Below are 14,236 nucleotides of genomic sequence, written 5' to 3'. Positions count from 1 at the left end.
AGACCTGATACCTGGATCTACTCCTCCTTGTAGTAGAATTTATGCCCTCACCGAGCCTGAGAAACTTCACCTCCGACAATACCTGGATCAATACCTAGCGAATGGGTTTATTCGTCCTTCCAAGTCCCCTGCTTCCTCAGCTTTGTTCTTCGTTCCAAAAAAAGAAGGGGACCTTAGAACTTGTATAGATTATTGCGCCCTGAACCAGATCACCGTTAAGAATAGATATCCGTTACCTTTGATCCCTGAACTCCTGGACCAAGTCAGAAAAGCATGCATATATACAAAGCTGGATCTTAGAGGAGCCTACCACTTGGTACGAGTAAAAGAGGGCGATGAATGGAAGACGGCCTTCCGCACCAAGTATGGGCTATTTGAATATCAGGTCATGCCCTTCGGACTTTGCAATGCCCCGGCCGCCTTTCAATATTTTATGAACGATGTCCTCAGAGAGCTCATAGATGTGTGTGTTGTTGTTTACATTGACGACATCCTCGTTTATTCTTCATCGGAAACTGAACATCGGAAACACGTGAAAATGGTCCTCGAGAGATTGCGTCAACACAAACTTTTCGCTAAGTTGGAAAAATGTGTTTTCAACGTGACTGAAGTTGAATTCTTGGGATTCATATTATCACCTAGCGGAGTGCGTATGGATTCAAAGAAGGTTGATGCAATTCTCAAATGGCCATCGCCATCCTCCGTAAAAGGTGTTCAAAGCATGTTAGGCTTCGCTAACTTTTACCGCAGGTTTATCCCTGAATTCTCTCGAATAGTCCAGCCCATCACCGCCTTGTTAAAGAAAAACAAACGTTTTGAATGGTCTACCGAGGCGGAACAAGCTTTCCAGAATTTGAAGACTAGATTTATCTCTGCACCGATCTTAAAACATCCTCGCCCAGAACTCCCCTACATCGTTGAAACTGATGCTTCGAGCCTTGCCATGGGGGCAGTTCTATAACAAAAGGACCCAGTAACCAATCAGTTGCATCCCGTGGCATTTTGGTCCCGCAAATTCTCGCCTCCTGAAATCAATTACACTATTACTGATAAGGAACTTCTAGCTATCAAGTCCGCCTTTAAGGCTTGGCGGCATTATCTTCTGGGGGCCCGACACACCGTTACTGTGATTACAGATCACCGAAACCTGCAATATTTGAAAACCGCAAAAGCTCAATCCTCTAGGCAACTCCGTTGGGCACTATTCTTTGCCGAGTTTGACTTCATAATTACCTATCGACCTGGTACAAAAAACGGTAAAGCTGATGCCCTTTCTCGGATGGGAGTGGAAGAACATTTGATCAATCCTAAACCTGTACCTATCATTCCCGAACAAAGAATTCTGGGTGTAATCGCCACACAATCCATAGAGGAAGTTAAGGATAAAGCCAGGCTACTGGTAACTCCAGCAGACATACAGAATTGGCATCTGCAGGGAAAGGACTTTACGGTGAAGGACAACCTATTATATTTCCAAGAACGGTTATACCTGCCCAGCACAGATTTACAGAAAAAGGTAATCTCTTGTTATCACGATTCTTTAATGGAAGGACATCCCGGTATGGCCAAAACCTCGGAAAAGATCAAGCGCTACTTCTGGTGGCCGTCTTGGAAAAAAAATATCAGAGACTTTATAATGTCCTGTGGAGTATGCGCCCAAAACAAGAGACAAAAGGAAAAACCAGCCAGCCTCTTACGCCCTATTGACATCCCACCTCGCCCTTGGCATACGCTTTCTATGGACTTCATCACCGATCTACCTCCATGCTCCGGATACAATACGATCCTAGTAATCGTGGACCTATTCTCCAAGATGGCGCATTTCATTCCACTCAAAGGCTTACCAACAGCAGCAACTCTGGCCCGAGAATTTCTCGAAAACATCGTCCGACTGCATGGTTTTCCTTCAGTTCTAATTTCGGATCGGGGGAGTCAATTTATTTCTCATTTTTGGCGAAGTTGCTGTCGGTCGGCTCAAATTGATGTGAGACTTTCGACCAGCCACCACCCTCAAACCGACGGAGAAACCGAGAGGACCAATCAAACTCTGGAACAGTATTTGCGCTGCATGCTACAACAAACTGAAAAAACTTGGAAAGATATCCTTTGGATAGCCGAATATGCCTACAATAATTCTGTCCACTCGGGAACTGGGAAGACCCCGTTTTTTCTTTTATACGGTAGTCACCCTCGAACCTCGGAGTTGGATCCACTCCAAGATCTTGGAACACCAGCAGTAGACCACCTGCATTCTACAATCACCCAAGCCTTTAAGGAAGCCGTTTCTCACCTTCAAAGGGCTAAAGAACAATACAAGAAAGGAGCAGACCAACATCGGAAGGAAGCCCCCCAGTATCAAGTAGGAGATCAAGTCTGGTTATCCACCAAATATCTACCTCTAAAAGGACCACGCACATTCAACCCAAGATACCTTGGTCCATATTCCATCACTACCATAGTAAATCCAGTAGCGGTCAAGTTGGACTTGCCCCCTCACATGAAGATACATCCGGTCTTCCACGTCTCTCTATTAAAACCCGTGCAACCTCAAACCCGACTAACTAAATCTCCAAAACCTATTCTAGTTGACGGAGAAATCGAGTTTGAAGTCAAAAGCATCCTGGATTCCAAGATCTCCAAATCTAAACTATTTTACCTGATTGACTGGAAAGGCTACGGTCCCCAAGAAAGATCCTGGGAACCTGCAGAATATGTCCACGCGCCTCGTCTAATCAAAAGATTTCATCGAACATTTCCTAACAAGCCAAAACCCCCGGAGAAGCCCGGTTTGGGAGGGGCCTTGAGGGGGGGTGCTGTCATGATCTCTGCTTCCAAAAGATCAGGACTTGCCCAACTCCCTTGGAAGCAGACCCATAACCCCGGTTCTGAGTGCCAGCCAGTCCCAATTGGGACCTTTTGGACCCTGTCCTGGCGCCAGTGGCACCAGGCTCATAAAGATGCCCAGTCCCAGCGCTGGAAGCGCCGGGCTCATAATGCTTGGGTGGACTTACCTGCAGCAGACCATGCTGCTTACTTACCTCCCAGTTGAGCCCCTGATTCTCTTCTGTTTGGGACTACTTTTCCTGTTGGGTGGGGCAGGAGCCACTCCCTAGGTTCAGAACACTGGAACTCTTCTGGAAAGCAGGAACTCTTTTCTTACCTAGGCGAGGCTGTGGAAGGAGACACCTAAGCACTACAGGAGGCTATTTAAACCACACCCGATGGATGAATCTTGCTTTGCGTTATTCTGCATTCTCTGCAGCAGAACGCTCATCGTGTCTTCAGCTTCTGATCCTGGGCCTAAGGGAACAAAGGCTTATCATCCTGGAATCCAGACTTCAGCAGCACCTGTAAAGACAAAGAAAGAACAGGTTAGCACTACGGTCTTCAGTGGCAGCGCATTTCTTACCTGGTCCATCGGCTGTCACCAACGCCTCGCGCTGCATTCCGGCATCTGAAAGACAAAGGCTTACCTACTCCTCGCATTCTCCGGAGGTCTTCGCACTGCATTCCGGCATCTGAAAGACAAAGGCTAACCTACTCTTCGCATGCTCCGGAGGTCTTCGCACTGCATTCCGGCATCTGAAAGACAAAAGCTTACCAGCTCTTTGCACGCTCCGGAGGTCTTCGGCGCTGCATCCCGCATCTGAAAGACAAAAGAAGGTGCGTTTAAAGACATTGGGCAACTTTACTACTCACGTGCCATTACTCCTTCCCACGCCGAATCCAGTGGGTATTCCAGCACCTTTCAGCTTCTCTAAAGCTCCGAACTTGTACCTGCAAGATAAAAGGGACAGTTAGTGCGCATCGTGAAGCAGGCTACAAGCGCTTACTTACGTGCTTCCAGGCGCTTCTATTCCTCACGCGGGTTCGATCCTCAATTCTCTACAGCCCGCCATCCGCCATCGCCGGAACCCTGCAAAACAAGAGATATCATTACAAAAGACTTTTAAGACATTTGAAGTGCCCAGAACTTACCGTTCGTGCAGTTAACGACGGACAGCAGTCCTCTGAGGTCAAGAGGCCTGCACCCTTATCCAGTGAAGAAACTCGTTACGGCACCCTGCCCCGAGGCAGATGGAGAGCTCGGCGTTCACTTACCTAAGGTGAGGGCGTTAACCTTTGGGGTTCCACAGGAGAAGAGAAAGGGAAGAGGAGAGAGGCACCCAATAACCCCAGTTCATTAATCCCATATTTTCTATCTGCAGACATCTTACTCTTCGAGTCAGACATACAGTGCACAGAGGTCCAGCCCAAAGAGCCAACCGTGTGTTACACATCACCTTTGAAGATACGGCATTCACCCAGTCAAGACCGGCGCCTCTGCGGGAATCAGGTGAGCGTTACAATGTTCTAGTAGAAGGTCAACCAAGTGTATTTCATCAGTTTACATTGTAATTATCACTCTATTGGTGATTGCTGCCCAATATTAAACTGTGTGATTTTCTTTGAAATTAAAATAAATAAATATTGTATTACCACCCACCGGCCTGGTTCATGGTCCATTGTGACCCGGGGAATTTGTAAAAGGGGGTGTGAGACAGGTTGGGTGTCAACTCAATTTGAATTCTAGGAAATAAAGAAAAAGTATTCTAATTGAGCACTACATCCTAGGCTAAGGACAAGGGTCCGGGTCCGGTGTCTGACGCCCAATTAGAATCCTTACATCAGCAACTCAGGTTTATTAAGCTTGGTGCTGAGGGGGAGTCCCCTCTCTTGATTTAGGACATGAAGGACATCCTTGCTCATGCATTTCACAGTCTGTATGTCAAGACCCATGATTATTGCAAATACCAAGCAGTGTCTAAATGTTGCCTGTAACAGTACAAGACTCCAAATAGGTCAGACCCCCTGCCATCAATGTGAAAATCAACTTCTGGTGCACCAGTGGTCCTGGGTGAATATCAGTTTCTAAACCATCAATCATCACCAAACCTCTAGTACACAATGAGGTATCCAAACAGATTGGAAATGCAAGAAATTATAAACATCCTTGTCCAATTTTAGTAACGTGGACGGAACAGCAGGCTTATCTTTGAAAGGTTGTGGATCATTGGTTAGTTGCAAAACAGTGAAAATACAATTATTACTCAATGATAAAAGGGTCTGTCCAGTCAAGGCTGTATACAAATATCTACTTTATTATTATTATCGCAACAGAGAGTTCTAGCAACACTATGAAATACAAAAGAATGCAGAAGACAGACAGATTCAAAGAAGAAAAAGGATGCACTCTGGACACTGACAGGAGGGTAGTGAGTAGAGTAATTTATCACAACGGTTCCAGGATACTTGGTTTCAGCACAAAGGGAGCAATATGTCTTACAAATGTCTGTAAGGCCTTCAAAGAAGGACCAGTGGGACAGAATACCAATGTACCTTGTGCTTGTAGGTGTTATTGATGCTTGACAGGACCAAATAGGTTTGAGGGTGCTTGCAGCTTCTGCTACAGCGTTCAAGATGGGAGACAGCTGCATGCATCAGTTGGCACACAGTTCAGTGAGTGAGGATGGATGAATGAATGGCAGCAGACTGGCCTACATAGTGGCTCAGGGTCAGGAATCGTTATCTCAGTGCTGGTCAGTGGTTCTGAAGCACTGGTCGAGGCATCTCAGAAGTCATTAACGCGACTGCGGCATAACAATGGTCAGCATTGCAGATGGTTGCAGCTTGAGGGACCCGACTGGCTCGAAAATGCCCTTAAAGGTGGACCTCAGTAAATGTTCGTCGAGGCACTTCTCCTGGCTTTTTCACTGGGCTTGTGTCATCCTTTAAGGCGGATGGCCCAAAGCTGAGGAGTGTGTTGCAGGCAGCTGTCTTATCATTGATTTAGGGTTCAGAGACTATCTGGCACTTCACACCTAGGAAGCTTGCTGCAGGGCATGCTGTGTGCTGTCTGGGTACTAGTTCTGGAGCTGCTGGATGGTCCTCTGGATTCGGTATCTCCCTCTGTTCCCTGGGAGATGTTTAGGGGAGGGATCATGCTTCTCTCTTGGAGGTCCTGGCCTTCCTTCACTGATGGAAGATGTAAGCAGACTGCACCTTCAGCCAGGGTCAAATGATGAGCTATTCCATCTGCTTCTGGTGAAGCCTTCAGATGATCTGCCAAAAATGCGGCTTGGCCCTCTTTTAATGCCAAATGGACCACAGGGATTGGTGGAGGCTAAGCTTACCGTAATGAACCAATCCTGGATCCCCACCAACAATCTACTGTATGCGCGAGGTCATAACCAGAGTGCTTTGCAAAAGAAAAGGTAAAGGGGTGAAAACATGTAATACTAAGTCCCACCTATCTTCCTGTCTGTTGTAGATCAACAGGTCTCTCTGGTTAATGGAGCTCTCTGTGGTTCTTGATTAAAACAGCAGGTCTCCCTTGAAGCTGCAGTGAGACCAAACTGTCTGGCTTCTGCAAACCACATACTCGTACCTTATGAATAGGGTACCCCTGCGGGGTGAACTACTTTAAACTTGCAGTGCCATACATGGCAGTTCACTGTGGGAGCTGGCTTTAGGTTTACATATAGCATATGAAAGGTTGTTGGGGTTTCTTGTCTCCTTTGTTAGCCTCTGCAGCCAGCCCCCTGTGAGCCTGTTTGAATTAACCTGTGAATAGTATGCACATTGCTGCCACTAGCTGCAGAAGCCAACAAAAGGACAGGGCAGATCCATGGAGTCTTTGATAGTTAATCAGGCTGGCCATGACATGCAGAGGGTTTGGTCCTCCCGCTTCTGGAGATTGTGTATTCGTCCTGTCAGATCCCAACTAAATTTTACAGGTGGGAATGCGCCTGTAGGCAGTATCCACCCAGAGTACACAGGTCTACGGCTATGTTATGCAGTGAGCATAAGAAAATATGTGCAAATTAGCCCCACCCATTTTCCAGATGTTGATCTATGCATCATTCAATTTCTTTTAAAATTTTAAAAAAGTACAGGTGAGCTTACACCTACTGATCGGATGGTAAAATTCCTCACAGAAGGAAGGGGTGGGCTGCGAGGTTGCCTGTGTTTCTGGTGCACCATAGTGCCCCTCTAATCTTGGAGTTGGTTGGTATGATGGATAGTCTGCTTCGTCTGCTCTAGTGCCTAGATTGGATCATGCAGGCCTCCTGCACGAACAGTGAACTCAAAAGGAAATTAAGAATGCAACCTACGTTAGTACAGTGGCAACCTTCAAAGCGCTCCTAGAGCTTCGAACAGTGTCAAAGATCATGCATAGCTAGGATTAAAACAGTGACTACAATCAGAATAAACGCTGGGTTCAATGCATTGGCTAAACTGAGAAAGCAGCTAGATATAACTGTAAAATTCAAAGCACAGCTAGGTCAACTATGAAAGCAAAGTTAAGGCAATGCTGGTTTCTACACAGTGGCTATGCTAAAAATGCCAACTAAATTCAACGCAGTGTCAACATTCAAGTGCTGCTAGTATTAAAGCAGTGTCTACACTCAAGCTTGATTCAGTGCCATGAGAATGCACCTAGATTTAACTCTGTGGCAAAATTCAAAGCACTGCTATGTTAAATATGAAGACAAAGTTAAGGCACTGCTGGCTTCTACACAGTGGCTATGCTCAAAATCCCACTAGATTCAACAGTGTCAACATTCAAAGCGCAGCTTGATTCAGCACAGTGGCTACATTCAAAAAAGCAGCTAACTTAAACACAGTGGTAAAATTCAAAGCATAGCTAAATTCAGCACGGTGGCTATACTCAGAATGCAGCCAAATTAATCAGTGGTAAAATTCAATGGGCAGCTAGATGCATCGTTCAGCACAGTGGCTATACTCAAAAAGGCAGCTTAATTAAACACAGTGGTAAAGTTGAAGCACAGCTAAATTCAGCAAAGTGGCTATACTCAGAATGCAGCTAAATTAATCAGTGGTAAAATTCAAAGGGCAGCTAAATTCAGCACAGTGGCTGTACTCAAAAAGGCAGCTAAACTAAACAAAGTGGTCAAATTCAACACATTGGCTAAACTTAAAACAGTCAGATTCAGTACAACTAGATTTAACACAGCAGCAACATTCAAAGTGCAGCAAGAATTAAAACCCTGGTAACACTATAGTTCATGTAGATACAAGACAGTGTCAAGGAACCAAAAATACAGCACTGGCTGTGCAAACAAATATTTGTCGCTTACCTGGAAGTTGCTGCAGGCAGTTTTAAAGGTGTGGCTGGGACGCCCAGGGCGAACAGGAAAACAGGCGGTGGAGGTGCCTTTTGCTAAGACCCTTAGCCTCTCAACTAAACACTGTGCTGCCTGGAAGCTACAGCCAATCACGGAGGGGGTGGGCATGGGAGGGGAGGATGGAGGAGCTGGGGAAATACCAGGGAATGCACAGAGACCTAATACGTGCGTGGTAACATGGTGAAGATGACAAAGAAGCAGTGTGCAGGACGCAAATTGCTCTCTCAACATCTCCCAGTGGAAAAGTGTGAAGGATTCCTTCACCCAAAGCATATGATGTGCATTAACTTTCATGGACATAGTGAAGTATAATTTTCCGTTTTCCTCCGAAAAGTGTCAATAAACCTAGTATATTGACTACATCAACATGCTAATATATACAACTCGAGATATATATTTTCTAAGAAAATAAGCATTGACCAGCCCACACTATGATCACACCATGTCCAACAACAATACCTTCAGTATAATGTGCCTGGAAAAAAGGCGTATAATGAAATCTAGCAGATTAGCTGTAAACAGTGGGCATGGCATACACACCCACACAAGGACCATAACAACATACTCATAATTTTACTTGTGTTTATAGCAAAGTTCATCACAATATCCGGTACAACAGGCAGTGCATACAGGCCTAAGTCATGGGCACAACATGACCAACAACATTAAGCTCTGGATAACATACATGCAATGCATTAATCACAAAGACATAGATGTTAGGCAGAATTATATGCAGTACCCTTTGGGAACACCACACACAATTAAGACTACAAGTGACAGTACAAATTCACCTTTGGTACAAGCCTGTACTACACAGTAAAGTGGTAGCGATGGCTCAGCAGCCAGACTTATCTCAAGAGCAAGTGAGCAGTATCAATAGTTACACAAAGAACAGCAAATACTATGATTCAAACAAACACTGACTCAAGGTTTCCGAGTAAAAGACTATACATTTATTTACACATCAGTTATAAAACATTTCACTAAAGTAAAGCAGTCTAAAAATCACACTCTTAATACACCACACCACTCCCAATAGATTCTGGACAAGTTAAACTCATAATGAAGTGTGCGCAAAATGGCACTCCAGCAATTCAAAAAGGGAGGGAAAAACAAAGTTAGGCTAAAATTGAGCAACACCAACAGGTAAGTAAGCAGGGCAATCTAGAAAGAGGAACTACAGTGATGGAATCAAATAAAAAAGAAGCTTTAGCTCAGGCGGACGTTCCTGGCAGTTCCTGAAGGCTCACGGTTCCTGAAGCGACTGTCGGACTGACATGAAGTAGGAAGACTGGAGGGTCCTGCACTGCCCTGGGAAGAAACCAGCAGCAGAGCAAAGCAACGAATAGAAGGTGTGCTCCTTAAAAACCAAGCACGGTCCGACCTTCCTGACTATCCGTCCCACTTAGCTCTGTGCAGCGAATTCGACCAGAGGAGGGAGTCCTGGCTTGTAGTTTCGGTGAACTGGTTGGTCCACCAGCTCAGGGGAAGAAGATTCCTGGAGGATCTTCTCTTGTTGTTGGAGTCAGAAGATTCAGACCTACAGCAGGGCTTCACCGGGCGGTTCAGTAGTTGTAGGGGTCCTCTTCTGTCAGCTCCTCGTCTGTTCTTTCGTTCCAGTGGTAACTCTGCCTTTCATGTCACAGAGACCTGCTTTTTATGCAGTTTTCCCCCATTCACACAGCCTGGCTGTCAATCACACAGCAGGGTGGCTGTCCCGGCAGGACAGTCACCTAGCCAATCACACAGGAGTGCGACTTAGGTTACCAAGGGAACCCATGGCAGGGGTCCTAAAACCCCTTCCTCACATCCTGCCTACCCAGAATTTCAGGCGCCTTAAGGAGGGCTTTTGTGTAGAAGGCCGTGAAAGGACAGCGAACAAAGGAACCAAACCTGGTTTGGCACGTAGAGTAAAACACGAGAAAGAAAAGTGTCTAAATGTAAAGACACTCCCGTCCCCTGCACACCATTAAAGCTGAAATAAATCAGTCAATACAATATGTATAATTTCAAAAATATGTAATTCAGAGTAATAAATGCAAAGTAAAAGTATATATACATTTGGTTTAGCAATTGAATTTGTACAAACAAGAGTAAAAATTGCACATAAGGCCATCATAGAAAGCAAAGGAAAAAACCAAACAATATGTTCTTATGTTCAGGTGTCAGCCACACGCACGATAGATATATTTATGTAAGCACTGGATCTAGTGTTAATAGTTATATCTTGATTATCAGCATCACCATTATTTTAGTTCTAGCAGCATCTCGGAAAGCAATGCTTTGGGCTTTCAGAGTCAAGTGACGTGGTCAGGTGATAATTTGTCCCTCTTGGAAGTTTCCGAGTCACATGACGTGGTCATGTGACCTACCTCTTCCTGGTTTCATTAAATCCGGCAAAAAATTCTCATTTAGTATGCGGACACCGTGCGAGTGGTGCACGTTACACTTAATCCCCGGGATTTTGCCTGAAGAGAAGATCGTTTTCATCAGTATTACGATGATTACTTCATTTAGAAGTATCTGGATCTTTATTTAATATAGGGCCAATGTGGTTCACTTGATTATAATGAGCATTTTTCCGTGCTTACTCCTTCTAGAATCTAACAGTATGTGTTTTTGAGTCTGCAAGTGGCTAGACGTTTTACTGCAACACTGGAGTCATCCATTTATGACGAGTCGAATTATCTTTGTCGATTAGTTTGGAGTTACTGTATGTTTAACAGATAATTCACTGAGGTAAAGGTGGTCCTTAGTGAGATACTGATATGCTCATTCAGATTAATATTGATATCAACACTAATTGTGAGTTTTTACATGTATTTAGGACTTCTGCCAGCCTTAGGATACTTCGATTAGATCTAAAACGGGGATTGTACAACCCGGTTGGTTTTCCTACTGAGGTTCCATTTGGAATTATTCTCTATCTTCCAAACCTTTGGGTAAGCACTTGGTTCTTTATTTCTTTATTTTTGATTTATATATCTTTGGTTGACGATTATTACTTTATGTTCTGATTTTTGATTAGTGAGTAAGACCTCCTGTCTAAATTAGATATCCTTGATGGATTCCCTATAGATTTGAGACGGCTGAGGATATTTTTGACCTGCATAATATTCATTCAGATTGGAATATTACATATAAAGACACAGTAGAGGTAACTTTTTACACCATTGCTTTTTTAGTTCTCTTCTTTTGGAGTCATACCGGTGTTAGATTTATCGTTCACCAACCATCAAGTAAAACATATAGGGAATGAGCCATTTCTCTTTTTGCATTAAGTTACAAGTGATTAATGTGAACGCTTTGTCTAGTGTATTTTGAGGATTTATTAAATGAAAAGGTGATTAATAATTGTATTTATATATGTAATTGCAGATTTCTATTGCTCCTGAAGAAGGGGAGTTTCCCCGAAACGCGTAGAGTTGGAAATCACACCTGAACATAAGAACATATTGTTTGGTTTTTTTACTTTGCTTTCTATGATGGCCTTATGTGCAATTTACTATTGTTTGTACGAATTCAATTGCTAAACCAAATGTATATATACTTTTACTTTGCATTTATTACTCTGAATTGCATATTTTTGAAATTATAAATATTGTATTGACTGATTTATTTCAGCTTTAATGGTGTGCAGGGGACGGGAGTGTCTTTAAATTTAGACACTTTTCTTTGTTCATGTTTTACACAGGCTCCAGTGTTAGGGTCTGTATTCCTCTCCAGCACCCAGAATTCTGTAAAATATGTGTGTAACTACTCTACACAGTGACAGATAATTAGGTGTGCACCTATTGACAACCATTTTTTTTCTAAAACACGAGAAAGACATTTTCAAAAAGAAATGGCGAATAAACCCAGCCGAAACAGGATAAAAACGTCTATGATCTAGTGGTTTTAAGTTTGGGACTACCAAGATAGCCTAAAACACTACTAAAGTTATTTAAGATAACCACGGTAGAAAAAATAGGGTAGTTACCACTGCCACCAGCCAAGTCTTGATGAAAATGGAGCGAAACAGTGCTCCAGGAGAAACAGACAAAAAGGGATAAGTAGTAACCCTTTCCTGAACTCCATGTAAGATGGTTTGTACTGGGTCTGTGGTTTTAAAGAGACTAATAAAGTCAATGGCAACTTTACATGTTCCGGGAGACAGAAGTCAGTCCCAGAAAATGGAGTGTGAGTTGGGAAGTCTAAAAGACAACCCTGTGTCACTGCACTGAAAGTGCTGTGTAACACACAGTAAAAAGATGATGCCTATGGAGTAGGTGAGGCTCCACAGTCCAAGAACACACCCAAATCTAAAACACACACAGCAAAACACATGTAAGAGTGGGAAAAAAAAGGCTCACACTCTTACCAGGTGAAAAAAATAAATCCTAGAAATCCAGCAAAGCTGCTGAGGGACTCAGTAGGTAAGGGAAATTAGCCTTTCTGGAGAATTCTCCCTAATAGTAGGCAACCAGCATTGCATACAAGGCCACAACAAGACCAAAAATAATACATTCGTAATACCATATGTGTTATAAAAAGCATCACAAAAACCATAAACAATAGACAACAGACACTGCACAAAAGCTCACAACAACATCACCACAAATATGGTCATGATAACATGCTCAGAAATGCACCCATGTCATATAAATCAGAACAGGAGGCCTACTCTACAAGCACTGCAATAAAGATCACACTGTGACCAATAACATTCAATCCATAATACGCTCAGCATGACATGCTGCATAATGCAATTCAGCACAGTAATAGCCATTCACAACATGCACTGCATGCATGCCTACAATATGTCCATACCACGACCAACAACAATACACTTGTAATAGACAAAGGGCACTGTACACACACCTACATACATCATGATCATACTACGACCTTCAACAATGCACACAGAATGATGGGCTCAGAATTATATGCACATAATAAATTCAGCACAATAGCCAAAGACAACATGCATTGCAAAGAAGCTCAAACTACAACCAATAGCAATACACTAAGAATTACAGGTGTGTAATACATACAACACAAAAGCCATACACAACAGGCCCTCCACACGATGGGCAAACAATGGCCAACAGCAACATGCTCAGAATAATTAGGTGGGAATTACAGTAACATAATACAAGTCAGCAAAGTAACCGTAGCCAGCAGGCACTGAATACAAACCAACACCATGACCAAGAACAATGTATTTGGAATATTATGCTCAGAAAACGATGTGTGTGATAGAATTTAGAACAATATCCATGCATAAACAGCACTACATATATGAGCACATCGTGATTGACAGCAATACCCTCTGAATAATATGCTCTGAGTAACACACACGTGATAGAACTCAGAAAAATTCCAATATACAATAGGCACTGCATACAGGCCCACACCATGGCCAATGGGAACAAGAATTTGGATTTTTATGTTTGAAAAAGACACAGGTGCTCCTATATAACACCATAGCTATATGCAGCAGATACTGCACACACTCCTACACCATGAACAAAAACAATATTCTCAGAAAAACCATGCTTATAATAACAGATGCACATAACAATTGAGCACATAATTACATTTACACATACTCTACATAGTTCGGAATGCCATTAAAGTACAAGCACGCATTCCAAAGCTAACAGAATAAACAATGTTAGGGTACAAGCACTCAGACCAAGCACAGAATATCCCTAATAGAAAAAAAAGTCCATCACACTGCATTCTAAACCTTAACTCAACCGGCACCACTGCTCCACAACACTTGCTTTCAGCATTAGGTAGCAGATCGACGCTGTAGTTAAAGCGATTCCTGTGAAATGATTCTATATTGTGAGTCATGGTTTAATGTGTTGTGTGATGGACTTGTTCGTATTTAGGAACCAGTTTATTTGGACCTTCTGTTACCTTTGGAATTAGTTTTTGTACCTGAACTTTGACATTCCAATAGTTTGTAGACTTCAATTTGTTTAGGAAGTAACCTTACATTGTATGTTATCTGGCTTTTATACTGCACTAGTCACCACTGCAATGGTTTTACAGTGCCC

The sequence above is a fragment of the Ambystoma mexicanum genome, chromosome 11, assembly GCF_040938575.1.
Source record: "Ambystoma mexicanum isolate Mex_15411 chromosome 11, UKY_AmexF1_1, whole genome shotgun sequence".
NCBI lineage: Eukaryota > Metazoa > Chordata > Amphibia > Caudata > Ambystomatidae > Ambystoma > Ambystoma mexicanum.
Note: the sequence above shows the minus strand (reverse complement) of the source record.